Source organism: Leopardus geoffroyi, chromosome B4 (genome assembly GCF_018350155.1).
Source record: "Leopardus geoffroyi isolate Oge1 chromosome B4, O.geoffroyi_Oge1_pat1.0, whole genome shotgun sequence".
NCBI lineage: Eukaryota > Metazoa > Chordata > Mammalia > Carnivora > Felidae > Leopardus > Leopardus geoffroyi.
Genome location: NC_059341.1, coordinates 8920751 through 8941730, shown reverse-complemented (window position 1 = coordinate 8941730; position 20980 = coordinate 8920751). Strand labels below are relative to the sequence as shown.

General features: G+C 38.2%; 2 long non-coding RNA genes across 2 annotated transcripts in view; one reads left to right on the top strand and one right to left on the bottom strand.

Moving 5' to 3' along the window:
- LOC123590688 overlaps window positions 1-20980 on the bottom strand; it is a 566405-nt gene that overhangs the window by 529236 nt on the left and 16189 nt on the right. The window lies entirely within an intron of this gene.
- On the top strand, window positions 7199-13743 carry LOC123590687. The gene is made up of 5 exons (XR_006708926.1): window positions 7199-7354; window positions 9694-9755; window positions 10396-10462; window positions 11789-13169; window positions 13606-13743. It is a non-coding gene; the product is annotated as an uncharacterized LOC123590687 (long non-coding RNA).

Genomic DNA, 20980 nt, shown 5'->3' with positions numbered 1-20980 from the left:
TTATCCCATCTTTTGAGTGGCCAAAAGTTCACTTTTAGGGGGAACAAACATTTCTTTTCCCCTAGAGCTGTCTCAGTTTACTTCTGTTGTCCCAGCACAGTTATGTTGCACCCATTTTACTTTGAAAAGTATCCTTTACTGGAAGAGTAAAGTATATGGATGCTTATTAGTGGGAAAAAAAATGATGAAAGGAATAAGCATAGGAAAATTCATTTTATCTCTGGTGTCTTTCACATTGCTAGGAGAAGACAACCCATTACTTAACAAGCAGTAAGGGAGAGTAGAGGAGAAAACAACACCAGCCAACCCCCCCCCCCAACACACACGGCGAAGAGAGCCAAGGGACTAGGTCCTCTATCTGTATCTAGAGAAGGAAGGAGCACCTGGCAAGGAACACTGCTGGAACAGTGGAAGCAAAGCTGGCTGGTTAAACTCGACCTGATGGATGAAAAGCAGGGACTTGAGAGGCAAACTCTTTGGGGACACATGCCTTGGAGGGAGGTCTGCAGGGAGTGACAGAGCTGGGCTCCTGACTGGCCTACAGGCAAAAGTCTGTTTTCTATCCTTCTGCCCTTAGAATTCAGAGCCTATTTTTGCAAGAACACTGTTATTCATGGTGATTAAGTTCTGTAATTTCATTAGTGGAGTACTAAGCTTCAGATACAGTGGGCTTAATTAGGCTTTTATGGAAAGACCTAGGGAATTAACCACGGTGTATAACACTGTTCATTTGAGAAAATGTATTTCCAAATACAAATATTGCTCCACAAACCGACTTCTGGAATACCATTCCATTGACACTTAACACATGAGAACAGGGTCTGATCAATTCTCCTCAACTCAGGCTGTATGTCTGAACTATTGAGGAGCTTTTAAAAATCATACTGTTACCTGGGCTCCACATCAAGAGATTCTAACTTAATTGGCCTGGGATGAGGCCTGGAAATAAGTATGTTTAAAAAGCTCTTTGTGGCAGGATTGAGAATCACTAGGATAGAAAATTCTTCTTGGATCTTTTTTTGAATAAGTGGCACAAGAGGGTGTGTTTTCATTACAAAGGGGTCTTTTCTTCACAATAGGACTCACTTTCAGTTTTCATTTTTCAACTGTTATTCAACCTGAAATACCTCTTTAGCTGAGCGTTTTCAAAACACACACACACACACACACACACACACACACACACACACACACAGTATAAAAATAAATACACTTTCTGGCCAAACATACAGTTATCTTTTAAAACTCACAGTGCACTGTCAAAAAGGAAATAACAAATCCCAACACACTACAACAGAAAATTTAGTTAAGAGACTAATTCTCTATATTTGAGAGATTTCACTCCCTCAAATTCCTGCCTCCATCAGGATCCTGGCACAAGTTTAGGATAAATTTGAGTAATAAATCCCTCCCTGAAGGTCCTGGAGATAAAATTCCTTCATCCCACAAACCCCTCAAAGTTCAAAAGGAAGGGCTGATTAGAAGAGTCAGACTTCACATAAGGCAGTCTTACTAGTTACCTCCATTCGTGACATCCAGGCATTTCAGGCAAGCCCTGTGATGTCCCCTTCACCCTTAGTGTCACAAATGAGGTGATGGAGCACTATGGGAGCAACCTTTTGACCATGCAGAGAGATGCTTCCTGCCCCAGACTCAGGCTCTCTTTCTGTTGCTGACTGTTTTCCTGGTTTGCTTACTTTCTCCTACCCTACCATGCAAATGCATGCATTAGGTTATCCTCTGAAAAAAATGTGCCTAGACGGTAAAATTCCACTTACTGAAGCCTATTTCCCCCACTGACTTCCATTCAGTTACTGCAAAGGTATGGATAGAAGTTGTTTGTTTGTTTTCTCCCCTTAAGAAGACTTAAGGTTCCTTCATCAGATTTCTTTATCCCATATTAGATGCTCAAGATCTATGTTCATTTGGTCTCAGGCAGAGTGTGGGTAATGAGTGAATACACTCACTCTTCCTGTGTGTATATACAAATGTATGCATATGTTTCATGTCAAGTTATGAAATCTTTATTTATAAATTATATTTTAACCAGATTCCCATGAAATACTTCCATTTGTTCAATGCTGTCTTCAGTTCTTAATATGACTGTAAATTTGGGGTGCCTGGGTGGCTCAGCTGGTAGAGAGTCCAACTTCAGCTCAGGTCATGAGCACAGTTCATGAGTTTGAGCCCCACGTCAGTCTCTGTGCTGACAGCTCGGAGCCTGGAGCCTGCTTCGGATTCTGTGTCTCCCTCTCTTTCTCTCTCTGCCCCTCCCCCTATTGGCACTCTGTCTCTGTCTCTCTCTCTCTCAAAAATAAACGTCAAAAAATTAAAAAAAAAATATGACTGTAAGGTTTGTAAACAGATACATCTAATTTTTATTACCCCTAAAACAGAGCCTTGAGCAGTTATTTAGTGAAATTTTGAGGAACATAATAAACTTGTATGTGTGCAATTTATTTGATTTCAGTTTTGGTGATTATGGAGAAGAATGATCCATTTGTTGAACAAATTTCTACTGAATAGCTACTATATGCCAGGCGGGATTCTAGGCATTGAGGATAGGCAAGTAAATAATGAGTCAAAAACACCTGCCTTCATGGAGCTTACATTCTAGTGAGAATTCACAGTTTTGTAGTAACATATAATGATGACCTTGAACCTGGGTTTAAAGTTTGTTTCTTGAACCAAACTTCAAATCAATATGCATCCAAGCTAAATTTGTCTGCTCTTTTCTATAGATACTAGAAAGAATGAGATAGAGAGTAAAAGGTTTGGTCAAAGAAAATAAAATAATTTTGTAGGATTAGGAAATTTGAGCAGGTAGAAAGTCAATGGGCTAAAAGAAAAATTCTCACTGTACAAAATTCTCTAATCCTAAGAGCTGTAGGATCAAAGTTGGCTGCTCAAAACTAAAAATATTCAAAACCAACCCATTTTTAAGTGCATTTGCTCAGTTTTAATGCACGTGTGTGCTTCTAAGAGGCCTATGGTGATAGCTTCAATGCTGCATACACTCTTACTCACCAAGTCATTATCGTGATAATAGAATGGGGACAATAAATCTTTCCAATGTGGACAGCCAAGTGCAGGTCTAAACAGTGAGTATAAAGAAGCCTTTGAAGGGTAAATAAATGGAAAATTAGGTGGGAAGGAGCATGCAGAGAGAAAACAGTACAATCAAAGACTAACCAAAATAATGTTGCCTAATAACATGAAGGGTAAGCCCTAACTGCTGGCAAGGAGCAGGCCAAATGCAGGTGCTGCTGGGAAGGACAGAAGATGGCAGGGCCATCAAGCTGAGGAAAACACAGTGACTTTGTATAATTCTGAAGGATGGAGGGAGTCTGTGATTATGAAATGCAAATCCTAATGAGATTTCCCAACGTAATTCTCTTTCAATACTTTAAGTTTGTTTCAACCTACAAATACCACTTTTTAAGACAACGATCAACAGGCCAAGAGAAACCATCTTCTCTCTCTCTCTAAGCCACGTCTGATTTACCACTCCTTAGAACAACACAATGCCTGGAAAGGGTTATCTATAAATTCTCATATAGACCCTGAGTTTCCTGGGGAAAATGTAAGTGACGCTTGTTTTTTCTTGCTTCTCTGCAGATTAAGATGGTTATAATGTAAAACCTATCAGGGTGCTCGTACATGGGATTTTCAGTATAGTGAGAAAAAGTGCTACATCCTCAGTGATAAAACATCTTCCTCCCTAAAATGATTATCAGAGCAACCAATATCTTTCTAATAATGAAGAAAAATGCATTCAAATACTGCACAAATCAATCTTTTCTAGGACTGAAACATAGATATGGATGGGGATTATATTAGTCAAGATCTTAAAAATAAGTTATTGTTACAATCTGTAGATGAAAAGTATACCAATATATTCAATATAGGGAAGATTTAAATGGTTTACCAATTAAGTGGAGTAGTTTCATTCAGTAATTTGATTTACAGCTTAATTTTCATTTTACTTTAAGAAAAACATGTGAGTTTCAAACACTTAAATGTTGTATGAATTTCAAATATACCTTACACAGAAAAATAACAATATAAAACCTCATTTAAAAACTGCAACAAATTATACAAATCTAAAATGTAGGAAAATAGATGATTTTGGACAATTACATAAAAATGTTTCTGCTTTATTAAGGGTGAAAATACTCTGGAGTAGAAACTTGGTTTTTTTGTGTGATTCTATAATCTTTCTCTCTTATAACAGCACATTTTAACATATTACAAATTGAGTTAATTTCTTTAAACTATTTTAAGTATTACAGCCTTAAAAATAAATAATAAAAATTGCTTTTGTATAAATATTCAGAAAATAACAAATTTTCTAACACATATTTATTTTGTATTCCTTGATGCCATGATCTTGTTATTTTTGTGGTTTTTTTTTAAGTTTATTTATTTCTTTTGAGAAACAGAGCACATCAGCAGGGGAGGGTCAGAGAGAGAGGGAGAGAGAATCCCAAGCAGGCTCCACACTGCCAGCGCAGAGCCCTACATGGGGCTTGAACCCAGCAACCGTGAGATCATGACCTGACCCAAAGGCAAGAACTGGGACCCAGGCACCCCATAATTCTTTTTGTGTTTGACCCATCGCTGCACATTTTCCTTGTTGCAAAGGCTTCCTAAACTTAGGAAGGATATACACCTTTGTGTGCCTGGAATGGTTCTATAGTTCTACTATAATTATTAATTATATAATTAATACATCTCCTATAATAATTAATTTATCCTGAAAGTAACTGCATGCAAAAACTATGTTGATCACTCAAACTAAAATACACTAACTTTGTGTCGTTGACAAATGTTTACAAAAGAAATCAGATTTATGATTTGTGTTTATCAATCTGGAAAATGGCAAATTACACATGCTTATATTATTATTAATATGAGCTACCATTTAGTAAGTGCCACAATTTGTAAGCTGCCACACTCTTCCCCATCATTATGCTACATATTATTATCCGTAATTTATAAAGAAGGAAAGTGGAGCTTGAAAATGATAAGTATCTGTCCCAAGGTCATACAGTTAGCAAGGAATAGAATAGGAATTTGAAATCAGGTCTATTTGATTCCAAAAGCCATACTAAATGGATGAATGCCGTAAACACCTATTATAATATTAATGCTAGCAATATTGTGAACGGATGCAGACATAGGAGAATGGGAAATATCACGTAGGTATTTTTCTTTTCTAAAGTCAAAAAGCTTGGTGTGACCCCCAACTGCATTAATTTCCATTTAGAGTTTCCATTCCAGTTACATGGCTAAAACTTAATCTGGGCACTTTTAGGTAACTGCCATCATATTCAGCAGTGTTCCTCCCATATCTGTTTCTCCTTAGGATCAATTCTAACCTCAGGGGTTTATGCAGTGTGAAAACACTCATGGGGGGAAAAACAACACTGCATGGCCTTGATCCATCCTGTGTTAGCTCTCACTGAGATGTGTAATTGTTCCCTTATGGTCTTTATTAGAACCAATATCCACAGCATCTAAGTTTACAAATCCTGACATGCCCACTGAATGAACAGCCCACCCTTTAAAATCCTCTCTTCATAGACTTGGTAACCCTTTGGATCTACGGCTCTTCTTTCTTTCGATGTATGTATCTTCCTTCCTTCCTTGTCGATGCAGACACTAGAAATATTTAGCTGCTCAAATATCCACACACATTATGACTTGGCTCTCAATGCCTTTGTCTCTGCATCCAATGTAGTGACTACTTCCCCACAGTGGTGCGGGGCACATGTAAAAAGCTGCTGCCTCCAGATTTCCAAATGGAAAGCAAATATAATCTCTTCCACTCTTGGATCTCCATATTTAAAGAGTATCTATTAACCTTCTATCTTCTCATACCAAAAAGATAGGGAAATGACAGAGTCACCTTTATCATCCACACTGGCTTACAACAGTATTCTTTCTCTAGCTATCGCTCTTTTCCCTCAGCATGGAGCTTCTTGTACAGAACTCAAAGGCTACACATTCAACTTTTCCCTATTTTACTACTGGATCTAAATTTTTGAACCTAAAAGCACAAAATTTCTCACTTTTTTTGCTCTCTCATTCCACAGTGTCCTAGATGGGAAAGAACAAACAAACAAAAACAAACAAACAAAAAACAAACAAACAAAAAGAACTCTGGGATACAAGTGAATTAAGGGCAAGCAGGTATTAATGCTAGTTAATACTTGAAAAGTATTGTCCATCCCCCAGAGGGTCAAAGTCCTTTACATGGTTGACTATATTTGTGAATACAAGGAACTAGTAAAAGGGTTAGTTGAAGAATATCACAATAGAATAAAGCAAGAACAGAGAGAAGGGAAAAAAAAAAAAAGAAGGGTAATAAGTTGATAAGGAAAAATAGAGAATAAGAGTAAAGAATACAGTTGTAGTAAGAAATAGCAGACAAGAGGAAGCAAACAAAAGGATGGACAAGAGAAGGGAGGGGAGATATCAGAAGTGATGGAAAGACAAGGAAAGAGAGAGATAAGAGAATGGGGGAGAAAAAGGAAACTTCAATGAAGAAAAACATGCAAAAGAGACAAAACAATAATACAATTTTCAGAGGAGGAAAACATTTAATTTTCAAATTCCTAACTGGCACAAACAATATCACATGGCAGTCTGAATCCACTCTCCTGATTCCTTCTGCTGCCTGTAGGATGTTTTCTGATTCTCAGCTTTGGAGCCATCCATTTTAAGTATATATAGCTAGATAAGTACAGATATTACAACTTTTAGCCTAAGTCGCTGGTTCACAAAAGCTAACTACTTTCCCATTTTTTTAGTGTTAAGTGAATCCCAGACACTTATCTAAAGGGCTTATGTAGGTTATCTCATTTAATTCTCATAGCAACTGTGTGTGAGAGAGAGAGACCATTCTTTTTCCTACTTTACACATTAAGAAATTTGAGGGTTAGGGTGAATTTATCCAAAATGCAGAGCTAGCCAACAATGAAGCCAAAATCCAAACCCGACAATTGAACTCCAGATCCCCTGACTTCTTAACTGCTTAGCTGCATTTTTCAATTTCCCAAATCATCCAATTAAACAACCCACCTACCTACCTTGAATTTTATCTATGACAGTAATATAATGTTTGATTTAGGCCATGGTCTGGGTGATTGTTACAGTTTCCTTTGGTGTTGATTCCAAGTTCAAAGTTCCTTATTCGAGTGACTGTGTTACTGATCAACAGAATGCATGCTTATTAAAACAAATCATAAGCAGCAAGCCATGTTTGGGCGCAGTTAGGAGCTGTTACTTTGTGGTCTGAAGAAAAGTTGTATGTTTAAATCTGTGCAGGACCCAGCATATCTCCACTGAGGTGAGTATCACGTGTGTTGGGGGTAGAGAAATTGCAGAGTCCTGATACTGAAATGGACTATGATATGGGAGGATAATTCTTATGCCAGGAATTACAACGGTTCTTTACTCGTCGTAAAGACACTTGAGGGATCTTAGCCACACACCCAACATTCTTCTCAACAATGAAGACATAAAAGAAACATGGCTGGGGGCGGGTGCTGAATTCAGGGGGACTCACTCTCCAAGCGCAGGTGAAAAAAAGAGAAGCTTCGCAGGGTTTGTGGAGTTTTCTCTGAGATAGGTCAGTGATGATGTTATGAAAACTCCCTCAAAAGTTCATGACCCACCTTCAATGTGATTTTTTTTTTGTTCCCTATGTCTTCCAAGATGCTCCAGTTTGAATGATATATTGTTTTTATAACCCTTATCTCATGACACATGGCTCCTTGAGAGCTCAGATGGCCAAACATTCAGAGTCAGGAAATCCTGAATTTACCTTCCAAGCTATCATCTTTGTTGCCTTAGGCAAGGTTCATCTAAGCTCTCAAAGGTTCACTTCCCCCATCTATAAAATGGGGATTATAGAAATTATTAACCTATAGTGTTCTTATGAGTATTAACTGAATTTGGTATGGAAAGTGCTTGATATACTCAATACATTTCAGCAATGATAATAATAATATTCATCATTCTTTTTGGTAGCCCCAGCACTTAGATCTTACATAGCAAACTCTCAACAACTATCTGCTAAATGAATGAATCCTATGATATAGGAGTAAACATTATATTATTGTAGGTGTATATTAATTAAAAATGACAGAGTAATGGTGGAATATAAAAACAGAAACAATGCTCTCAACTCACATCAAGATTCATCATTTTTGGAAAGCAATTACCTACAAAACATGACTCTGCAGTGCTTCTTGGCTTAATGCTTCCTTCAGTGTTTTAAGAAACTAAGGCCAAAAAGCGAATGTTTAAGATGGTGGTAGCTCCAGCAATCTACAAGTCTCATGGTATCTATGGAAAGCTTAGAATGATCACTCCAATAAAATTATAAACCAATAATGAGGTCCTTGATTGATTTACTCTCACTCTGGTGAGAGAATTTTATCAAGAGCTTCTACAAAATAGCTTTGTTCTTTACCATTCCTCTTCTGACATAAATCAATGACTCACTAACTCCGTGTGTTGTATTGCTAATACACACACACACACACACACACACACACACACAAACACACACACACACGTTGAACAAACCTATTCTGTTGGACATAAGACTAAAACCACATTGCATATATCTACTAAAATTGAGAATCAAATGACTACATAATTAAACAGCAAGAACCACGTTAATGTTAATGGTGCATCAAACATTTTTTTGATAAGAGAACCTTGTTTATATCTTGTTAAGAGAGTCATCTACATTGACTTAAAACTATTTGGACTTCCTTGACTGATTTTGACCTCTGAGAGTCTTTGAAATTCCTTATTTAGATGTGGACAAAGCACAACTAAAAAATTCAAAGAAAGCATCTTTTCCCCTCACCCCCAGGACAGCTGAATATTAGACTATTTCCAGGTGTGATGCTTATTGCAAAATTTTAAGGCAGTTTATTTTCTCAATCTTTGTGTAATTTGTCACTCCAAAAATTAGGCTCCTTATTAATCATCTCTGCACATTTTCTAGTTTTAAAAAATATACTGTTTTTACACTCTGTCTCCCATAATTGCATCTGGTGTTGTGAGTCCACTAATATGTCATTAATATGTCACCATGGTATGTCCTTCATTAGGGTTAGGAGTATGTACTAACTTACTTTGATGATCAGAAAACTGAAACACAGCTTCTTCCAACATGTAACAATTTCAGCATTTGAAGATTAGTACTTTTACAAAGCTGAATTCCCTCAAATTAGATGACAAAAATTATGCACTGGCAACACTGATGAAAGTATTTTTGTTGTATATGTTGATTTACTGTGATTCCAGTTTATAAGAAAGATATCTTTTATACTGTCATAATTAAAGTCTCAATAGAAGATGAGACTATCACAGACACTTAGATTTTAATTTTTATTCTGTTGGAAAGATCATGTCACACTATTCACTTCTTTGTTTTCAGTTACAATAATGCATGGAAATACCACAAGGTTCCCTCTTATCCACGTCTTTTCAATTTTTCCATGAAAGCCTTATTTAGTGATGATTAAGGTCTTGGAAGACAGATTGTTTACAGAGTAGAGGCAGTATTGCCAAATATAGGCTGCGGTGCTTTGCATCTTATGAATTTAACGATGAGCTGCTCAACCAAGAAGGAGGAATTTCATTTACGAAAGGCCATCTGCATTTCAGGTCTCTTAACTGAGCCAATCCTTCTTCCCCACCCTCTGAGGAAATGACATCTTCGCACAGAGGTTAGTTCTTGGCTAACAAGGTCATCAAATAATGAGGCTTGACTAGATTTTCTTGTAATTAAATAATAAACGCAAAATAACTGTGGGTCCTCATCAGGTGATCAAGAGGGATATATGGTTTCAGAGATGTCAGTTTCAAGACTCTGGTTAGGGGCTAATTTCTCTGAAGTGTTGATTTGGTTCTTTTCTCTTGTAAGAACGTATAGAATGATAACCCAGCTGTGCCCTAACCATATGTTCAGATTCACACAAAAGTCAAATCAGCTTTCTTTTTCCAAATTACTTCCTCCCTTGATGTATGGACCTTATTTATAACCTCCCTTTGTGCAGCCATAACACTATCACATAGGGCTTAGTTTCTGAAAACCATAGCAATTGCCTGAAAATTGATTTGATGTCTTTTGCCCATCCCTCCCTTCGGTCCCTGAAGACATTTTAATATGAGCCATGACATTATGATGGATGAAATCTGGCATTTTACTGTAGCAATGCTACTCCCATGTGGAAAATAACAGCTTGTTCAAAAGCTGGTCTTCCAGCCAGATTTAGGATATACAGTAAGACACATTTCCAATCTTCCCCCTTTTCTTTCCTTTCAAAATATCCTTCCCAAACTTCTTTGTGTTATCAAATTCTCCAGGTGCGACAGGTTGAGGCTGGTATGACATAATGCGAGTGATATATGTCACCAAGAGACAGGGTTAAATGTAAGTAGGAAACAATCTATATGTTTGAACACAGAATAATTTTCCAATACAAATTCTACTCTGCAAAAATACCAAATTTCTGATTTGTTAATTACACCTTTTAATGATATATTGTAGGGCTGAAACTCTAATGCCAGTAGAACAGATTGAAAAAAAAATTCATGAGCTTATTCTTTCATAAACCATATGTTCTTATTTATACATTACAATCTATATTTTTTAACTTTCACATTAATTACCACAGTCAAATTTTTCAAGGATAATGAATACAACTGTGTTCACAAATCTCCTAATCAAAAGGGGGGGGGAAGCTATTTAAGATGCCAGCAGTGTGTGCAATTCCTACTCCTTATATTTAATAATAGGTCTATCTTGGACCTTGGAGTTTTAAATATACAGGGTTGTAGGACATCTCAGGAGATGATTAGCTGCAACCAGGTTTCTATTTACTCTCGGTGTTCTGTACAGACCCAAAGCCCCTACTAAAATGCAATGGTTGTCATAAGGAAACTGTGGAAATGTATTGGATGCAAAGCATTAGTATCCGAATACATGAAACTAGTGTTTATGTTCTTCACTAATAGAATTCAATACTCACCTGAAAGGCCTGCAGCTAGCAGTCGATGTTGCAGTTGAGAAAGAAGGATGGCTTGGGGTGGTGCTGAATTCAGGGGGCTCACTCCCCAAGTGCTGCCCCGATGAGCTCAGTCCCACTTCATCTCTGCTCTCAGGCTCCCACACCCTTTCATGTTTAAGACAAGGTAATCATTGTTAATAAACAGATGACCCAGCGAATTATGTAGCCATACTCATCATTTTAATATTCACGGGACAGTGAACTTAAAATCTAGTTCATGACACTGACATTTTGTATCAGTCCAGTTTACTTTTGTGCATTAATTTGACTTAATTTACTTTCCAGTTTCACTTTTATTTTGTTCACTTTTTGCAGCTACCTCCTTCAAATTCCTTTGACAACCTGAGAATGTCTTGCAGCTGAACGTAATATTAATTACATTTCAAAGCAAACCTTTATTCATTTGGGGACAATCTGTGAAACAGAAATCTGTGACTGAAGCTGCTGCCAAGCCAATTACTGCAAAATAACTCAAATATGCCTCGACAGATTGCATTTTTCCTATTGTTAGATTGTTTATTCCGTAGATCAAAAGTCTACATTTGCTTTAATTAAAATGAACTAACTCACATAGTTAAATATATCATCCGTTCCTTGGAACCATATATGGGTTTATGTATAGACAAAGTGCACTAATAAAAGTCTCTGGATTTTTTTTTAACTGTGTAATTCTGTTTCTTTTTTTCTAGATGTTTCCAGGCTTTCTTTATGTCAAAGCATCCTTTGTATGAACAAGCCAAAGAAGAAAGAACTAATCAGCACTGAAGACCAGAGAGCAAGGAAATTATTCACCGCTCAAAGAAATTCACCCTAGGCACACATCAAATTGCATCTCACATGCAGAAGAGATTGGTGAACTCCGATAGGTTCAGGATAAGCACCTGACGTTCAGATGCTTATATATGAACTTTATCTGAATGATCCAGATTTCTTAGTTAAAAAATACAAGGCTGAGAATTGCTATTATTGTTGTTGTTATTATTATTGTTATTACTTTCTAAAGCTCACAAAGCACTGTTATATGAAGTTTAGAAATGCCCCTGTTTAGGATGAAATAACATCAATATATTACTCTAGGAAAGAATACATTTTTAAATTTTAACAGTTATGAGATATATATATTTAAAACCTTTCATAGACTGTCACAGCATTTTTGTGTTTTTGCAATTCTGCCATTCAGAAGTAAAAAGGTGGCTTCATAGTCCCAAATATCACTATCTTTTCATTTTTTTCTAAGACTATATTTAGATTAATATATATATAAAGGAGCACATTTAAAGCCCATAAAGGATCTGTAAAATAAAATTACTATCAGCTGAAAGGCCCTCTTTGCCTTCAACAATATCTGACAAACGACTTCTCTTTTCCTTCAGGAGGTTTTGGTAACACTTAAGGAGAAATCTGAGCAGTTCACTTTGGCAGGGGAAAGAAACTCAATGGCACAGGCTCTGTGAAGTTTGAGCTTTAAACAAGTGTGGCACCAGCCAGGGAAAGAACAATGGAGAGTGCGTGAACAACACAAACTGGGCTAGAAAAATGTAGACTCAGTTTTTTTCTTCTCCCATGCAGGAACCCCGACTCAAAGTCCGGTCCTGTTTGCTGGTGCAGTGGGTGAGAAGGGAAAGTGTTTTCAAACACTCAGTGCCCTGGGCCCTCAGCACCGCTGACCAAAATGGTCTCTGAGCTCCTTGGCTTCGGTGGATTTCAATAATCTGCATCCATGGGCTACCCTGTTCCTCTTCTATTTCTGTAGACGTGACAAAGTCACTGGTCAATAGGTTGGCTTTCTATCGCATGGTTCTGTTCTGGGCTTTTTTTTTTCCTCCTGGCACCACATCAGACTCAGGAATTTTCTGTATTCCCATTTTCAGCAGATGATGTGAGTTGCCCTCAAACAGAAATGGTTGATTCATCTTTCTCTCCCTCCCTTCTCTGACATAAGGGAGAAGACCAGTTCAGGCTGCCACAATGAAATACCATAGACTGGGTGGCTTCAACAACAAAAGTGTACTCCTCACAGGTCTGGAGGCTGGGAAGTCCAAGATCAAGGAGCCAGCATGGTTGAGTCTGGTGAGAACTCTCTTCTTGGCATGCAGTCAGCCACTTTCTTGGTGTGTCCTCACATGGCAGAGAGAAAGCCAGCTGTGGTTTTTTTTTCTCCTCCTCCTCCTCCTCCTCCTTTCTCCTCCTTTCCTCCTTTCTCCTCCTCCTCCTCCTTTCTCCTCCTCCTCCTCCTCCTCCTCCTCCTCCTTTCTCCTCCTCCTCCTTTCTCCTCCTCCTCCTCCTCCTTTCTCCTTCTCCTCCTTCCTCCTCCTCCTTCTCCTTCTTCTCCTTCTAAGGCATCTAATTCCATCATGGAAGACTCACTCTCATGACTTCACTCCCTGAAGGCCTCAATTCCATACTTTGGGGAAGTGCTTTGACATACGAATTTGGTGCCAGGGCTCTAACACTCAAGCAATAACAAGAGCTATTTTGTTCTGCTCCCTTCTGACCCCTCTCCTAGAGCGACCTCACAGGGAATTTGCATACTTCACTTCTGACACTAGCCACATGTATCGGCTGGAGCTGCACCCCACTCTTTCTCTTTGCACCTACAAAATTGGAAGTAATACACTCGGATGTTTGAAATCTGAAACTCAGGTCTAAGTATTTCTGACCACAGGCATCGACAAAACTCTGATGTGTGTGTTTCTGGTGATTAATGAACCAAAGGTGATATTCAACAATACTGAATAGAATTCCAAGAATAATTCTTCTTTTTGGCAGAAGAAATGATCGAACTATCAGCCAACTTGGAAATATGACAGTATTTTAAAAATAATAATCCCTATCCTATACAGATTGCTAAAGAATGTGAAACGTGTTTGGCTATGCATAACCTCTCCCTTCAAAACGCCTATCACTCTTTAAAAATCCATGTATGGCACAAAAACAGACACATAGACCAATGGAATAGAATAGAAACCCCAGAACTAGACCCACAAACGTATGGCCAACTCATCTTTGACAAAGCAGGAAAGAACATCCAATGGAAAAAAGCCTCTTTAACAAATGGTGCTGGGAGAACTGGACAGCAACATGCAGAAGGTTGAAACTAGACCACTTTCTCACACCATTCACAAAAATAAACTCAAAATGGATAAAGGACCTGAATGTGAGACAGGAAACCATCAAAACCCTAGAGGAGAAAGCAGGAAAAGACCTCTCTGACCTCAGCCGTAGCAATCTCTTACTCGACACATCCCCAAAGGCAAGGGAATTAAAAGCAAAAGTGAATTACTGGGACCTTATGAAGATAAAAAGCTTCTGCACAGCAAAGGAAACAACCAACAAAACTAAAAGGCAACCAATGGAATGGGAAAAGATATTTGCAAATGACATATCGGACAAAGGGCTAGTATCCAAAATCTATAAAGAGCTCACCAAACTCCACACCCGAAAAACAAATAACCCAGTGAAGAAATGGGCAGAAAACATGAATAGACACTTCTCTAAAGAAGACATCCGGATGGCCAACAGGCACATGAAAAGATGTTCAGCGTCGCTCCTCATCAGGGAAATACAAATCAAAACCACACTCAGATATCACCTCACGCCAGTCAGAGTGGCCAAAATGAACAAATCAGGAGACTGTAGATGCTGGAGAGGATGTGGAGAAACGGGAACCCTCTTGCACTGTTGGTGGGAATGCAAATTGGTGCAGCCGCTCTGGAAAGCAGTGTGGAGGTTCCTCAGAAAATTAAAAATAGACCTACCCTATGACCCAGCAATAGCACTGCTAGGAATTTATCCAAGGGATACAGGAGTACTGCTGCATAGGGGCACTTGTACCCCAATGTTCATAGCAGCACTCTCAACAATAGCCAAATTATGGAAAGAGCCTAGATGTCCATCAACTGATGAATGGATAAAGAAATTGTGGTTTATATACACAATGGAATACTACGTGGCAATGAGAAAAAATGAAATCTGGCCTTTTGTAGCAACGTGGATGGAACTGGAGAGTGTGATGCTAAGTGAAATAAGCCATACAGAGAAAGACAGATACCATATGGTTTCACTCTTATGTGGATCCTGAGAAACTTAACAGGAACCCATGGGGGAGGGGGAGGAAAAAAGAAAAAAAAAAAAAGAGGTTAGAGTGGGAGAGAGCCAAAGCATAAGAGACTGTTAAAAACTGAGAACAAACTGAGGGTTGATGGGGGGTGGGAGGGAGGAGAGGGTGGGTGATGGGTATTGAGGAGGGCACCTTTTGGGATGAGCACTGGGTGTTGTATGGAAACCAATTTGACAATAAATTTCATATAATAAAAAAATAAATAAAAAAAAATCCATGTAACACTGTAGAATCCCGGGGAACGAATAAAAAGTTGAGAAGGTCACAAATAATCTTAGCTTCAGAAAGGCTCACCATTCTAGAATATAGATTTACATATGCATGTGTGTGGCAGCCTTGGGCTTGCACTACTCAGGTCCCCTTCAAGAGACAACCTGCTGCACCAAGAGTAGGTAGCTGACATCTTCTGGATCCACCCCCCAGGGTTGGGATCAAGGCCTCAGTCTCCCTGGGTTGTCCCTAGCTAATGACTGTGCTTGGTAGGAGTACTGGAGTCAGCCATAAGGGAGCTCTTCTAACAGACAATCTTCACTACCATCACCCTAGCAAGAATCTCTCAGAATTGTGCTACAGTCCTTCCCTCTCATCTTTCACAGATGTCAGACCAACATTGCCACTTCTGCTCCTTTCTCCTTTACCCTTCACAAAGGTTTACACCAATGAATTCCTGCTTGGCATGGATTCTGTGGAGGAACAGAGTTGATGCAATATGTGTATCCATATGTATACATCCTCATAAAGATGCAAATACACGTGCATGTGTTGATACATACACATTTACATTTTTACAAACATGAATATAGATACAGATATATAGACACATAGATATATAGATATAGGTGTACATGCACACCTAAAAATGCATTTTTTTAACCCAGCAGCCTGAATTTCAAAAGTTAACTGACCTCACACAGACATGCTAAGAGTACATGAAAGATAATAGGTTTTTCTTTCACTCTCTTGATATTCTTATTGATAGGCAAGAAAGCATGCTTACATATGTGTTAAGTGGGTACATCATAATACTTATTAATGGCATGATTGTTTATATTAAGAAAGGCAAAGTGAAACTAAGTGAAAACTGTGGTTTATAGGACTAGTATATCTATTCAATTAAAGAGTCTGGTTTTTGGTAGGAATTCAGAGAATATACTTATTTTCCAGTTTTTTGTTTTTTTTTTTTTTTTTTTTAATTTTTTTTTTCAACGTTTATTTTTATTTTTGGGACAGAGAGAGACAGAGCATGAATGGGAGAGGGGCAGAGAGAGAGGGAGACACAGAATCGGAAACAGGCTCCAGGCTCTGAGCCATCAGCCCAGAGCCTGAAGCGGGGCTCGAACTCACGGACCGCGAGATTGTGACCTGGCTGAAGTCGGACGCTCAACCGACTGCGCCACCCAGGCGCCCCCTTATTTTCCAGTTTTAAACTGGTATTTGTTGATGTTATAAGGATTCCATCTTCTATGAATAATCTTTTATAAGAATGTTACCAAGGACTAAGCCTGCCCTAGAATAAGAATGATATTTATTTTTACCCAAATAGAAGTTGACATTTATCAAATTACTTTTAAGAATCTTTCAATACATCTTCCTTGAGCATTGACAGATTTCAGGCTAGTCATGGCATTTTCAGTAAATTTATCTCATGGTATGTTCATGACTATCAATCTTTTGATTAAAAATCCATGATTTTGAAACTACATTTTGCTGAAATTCCTGAAACCAGCTCAGACATATAGTTTCAAATGAGATATTTGGGGAACATCTTAACATAGAACGTAATTCCATATGATATTTATTTCTGTATTTTAGAGTGGTGTTTACTTTATGCCTAATTTAAAATGTTTCCATAACTTGAGGATTGACGTGAGGATAAATTTCCATGATACATTTAAGAGTATGCCTTTATATAAATGTAGTGAATTAATACATCTGCCTGAATACGTGCCGTATTATACATTCTTTTCTTTCAAAATGTATCACGTACCTTTTTCAAACTTGTTACATGAACATCCAATCAAATTTATGGGATTAAAATAATTTTATAAAATTCAATTTTGTAATGAAGGTAAGAGTGCATTAAGCAGAAGCATCCTTTTTTAAAATCTGAATTTCTCAGGGTTTTTCCAGCACTCTTGATTCAACAGTCATGACGAGAGCTTGGAAAATTCTATCAGGCTTAATCAGAAAAATTTAGTCCATCTGTTGACTATGAAATATACTTTCTGAAAACCACTCATTTTAAAAACAAGAAGGAAAATATATTTCATGTTATTTCACACATGTTAAGTGTCAAAAGACCTAAAAGGAACAGGTACTCTTTCAATGCTTGTTGAAGCAGAAATTAAAATTTTTAGTGAAACATTTACACAAAAGTAAATTTGTTACCTTTAGGTCTTTTACTGATGCAGCTATGAAAGGAAAATATTACATTTTCTTTTTCATCTCAATGTATTTTATTGAAAATTAGATTATGTATACATGTTGGAAAATGATAAATTACTTCAAATTAAACGGAGTTAAGGAGAAAGTATAAGATAGAAAACACTATCATGAGAACTGTCCTTCCCCCCCCCCCCTTGTGTCATTGTTGACCTCTAGGACTTTGATGTGTTCTTAACTACCTCTGAGAAGCAGCACATTCAGGTTGGTTGTTCAAGTGGATGGGGTGAGCTAGTACATGTAGATTATAAAACATTTGCAATTCTTTTGAGAGAGAAAAAGAGCATATTTTAAAAGTTGATAAAACCCTAAAACTCTCTCTCTCTCATCCTGGACTTCAAACAGTTCTTCATAAATCAAAATGTAAGAAATATCTAAATGAAACATAGGGGTATCATCATATTCCTTAAATTTATGGGGTTTTTTGAAGTTATTAATAGTTACGGGAGCCAATCATGGGAAAAATATTTAGAAATTTTGGAAAAAATGATGTCACCAGTGTCCTTATCTACGCCCTCTGTAGCTGAAGATACTTAGACAAACAGGTTGCCAGCCACATACACTTTCTGGAACAATGGGGTTGGCAGTTAGCAAAGCAGCTAAAGAGAGTTTGAAAGAATGGGACTGGGAACCTAACGGCCCAGGCACAGATTCCAAAGACAATGCCTTTGTCCAATTAAGCATCAGAATCACTCAAATATCTAGTGATCTGGAGAATAATCTCACAATGGACAAGAGGCAAAAGTAGGGTAGGTTAAGCAAAAATAGCTACGAATCTCTACCTCTACTCAACATTTAAGTAAGCTTGGATTCCTCTATCAGACATTTAAACACCGTTATGGAGCAAATGTTTGTGTTACCCCTGATTCCCACATTGACGTTCTGGAGACGGGGCCTTTGGGAGGTATTTACAGTTAGATGAAGTCATGAGGGTGGGGCCCTTATAATGGGATCAGTGCCCTTAGAGGAAGACACATCAGGGAACTTGCTCTGTCTCCTGTTCTTCACCATATGAGAACACAGTTATAAGGCAGACATCTGCAAGCCAGGAAGAGAGCTCTCACCAGAAACCAAATAGGTCAGCACACCTTGATCTTGGATTTCCAACCTCTAGAACCACGAGAAATATGTTCTTGTTGTTTAAGCCACCCAATCTATGCTATTTTGTTATGGCAGCCAAAGCTAATGAGTACACTTTTTTCTCCCCTTTGGTTCACCTGTGTATTTTTTTTCCTGTTAATTTTTAAACCAAAGAAAAAGACAAGAACACATATTGTAAGTTCCAGCTATATTGTTAATAATCCTACTGTAGTGAAACTGAAAACAACAGTCTGATTTTAGAAACTTAACACAACCCTGATTTATGTAAGTTTCTAAGGGACAGGGAAAGAAATAAATATCAAAAAGGGTGAGCATGCATATCCCATGTATTATACTCTTAAAAATCTACTGTCCTCATCAAGAAGGCATGTGTTTTTTTGGGGCGCCTGGGTGGCGCAGTCGGTTGAGCGTCCGACTTCAGCCAGGTCACGATCTCGCGGTCCGTGAGTTCGAGCCCCGCGTCAGGGTCTGGGCTGATGGGCTCAGAGCCTGGAGCCTGTTTCCGATTCTGTGTCTCCCTCTCTCTCTGACCCTCCCCCGTTCATGCTCTATCTCTCTCTGTCCCAAAAATAAATAAACGTTAAAAAAAAAAAAAAAAAAAGAAGGCATGTGTTTTTTTAGAAGAGACTCACATGGAAAACTGGTGAAGGATAAGAAACAGCTTTGTCACTCAATCAATTTTAATGGAATAATGGATATTTTGGCCAGATCTTCCTTACATCCACAGGACCTTTCCTGGAAGGTCTCCTGGCTCTTGTATTAAGTCTACTTTTCCCCAAGCCCACTTCACTAAGTCACCTAAAACCAGGTGACTTCTACACACAAATAAAGGGATATTTTTCTCCGTAATTCTTAATCTGGAAAATCTGTATTTTTTCTTATTTTATTTGTTTACATTTATCTTGCTGTAGTCTAAACTGATTATGCTAATTCAGATTCTTCAAATAAAACACAGTCAATCCAGCAAAGACTTGCTGAACAAACAGGTGATGGGCTGTTTCACATACTGCGCAGACTTGGGGTGGGGTAGATTCAGGTACAGTTGGATTCATGGTTCACACAGGCATTCAGAACTTGGTTTCTTCCTTCTATGCTGGTTTCAAACTCGATGTATCAGCCTGATGGTGGCAGTAAACTCAGCTTCAAGCCCAGATAGGGATGGTTCCTTGCACTATTTCAGAGGGTTTAACAAAATTTTCATGATTTATTATCTCTGAAGTGATAACATGCCCATCTCTGAAGCAATCACTGTGGCCTGGCGGCTGTGCTGCTCTCACTGATCAAGTACGAGTGACATGATTTCCTTGGGTTCACAGAACCACCGTGAGTAGAGGGATTTTCAAAATGAAAATAAGCCATTAGCAAAAGCAGAGCAAGAGGACACCTATTGGTTCCTGAACAAATACTTCCCGGAATTGAATGCTTCTGGCTGTCTATTAGCCCATAATTACTCCCTAATATCCCATGAAGACAATACCTTAATCTTCATTTAAGGCGCCCACCTCATCCACCAAGGAGTGGACCACTGCTTCTCAGCAAAGTTTAGGATCTTCAAGTAATCAGAAGTATCTCCTGATGCGTTTAAAATTCAGAGGAGGAGAGAAAAGAAAACAAAAACCAAAACCCAATGCCACTTCCTATCTGAGAAAAGGAGGAGGGATTTGGGGCCATGCTGTCTCTTGGTTCCTCTAGACCTAAACAGTGAGAACCCACTGGCAGTAGAGGGAGTTTCTTAGATTCTCTCCGGGTTTGCCCCAGATGCTGCTTCTCAGGGGGCATCTCCCATACTTTTCATATAGGAGATAAAAATGTGATTATGGGACCTCTTGACATGTGATGGAAGGACCCAAAAAGACCTTGGGTGCATGTGAGAACTTAACTGATACTGTGGACAAGCAAAGTTGTCATATGGGAAGAGTAACAAGAATATCAACAAGAGTGATGGGGTGGGGGATAAAAAAGAATGGAGATAAAATACTATGAGAGGAAACTGGAAGAGTAAACATTTAGTCTGTGAATTATAACGGTTTCCAAGGAACATTTGGAATGAAAGATATTCAAAATCAGTTGACACAAAATCAATAATCAAAAAAAAATTAAAAGAAACTTTTATTATGCTGAAAACAATTAATATACAAATAAAACCTTTGCTGGAGTTTGGCAAAACCAATGGGGAAAAGATACATACATCTGTTCATACTAGAAAAATGTTGAATTC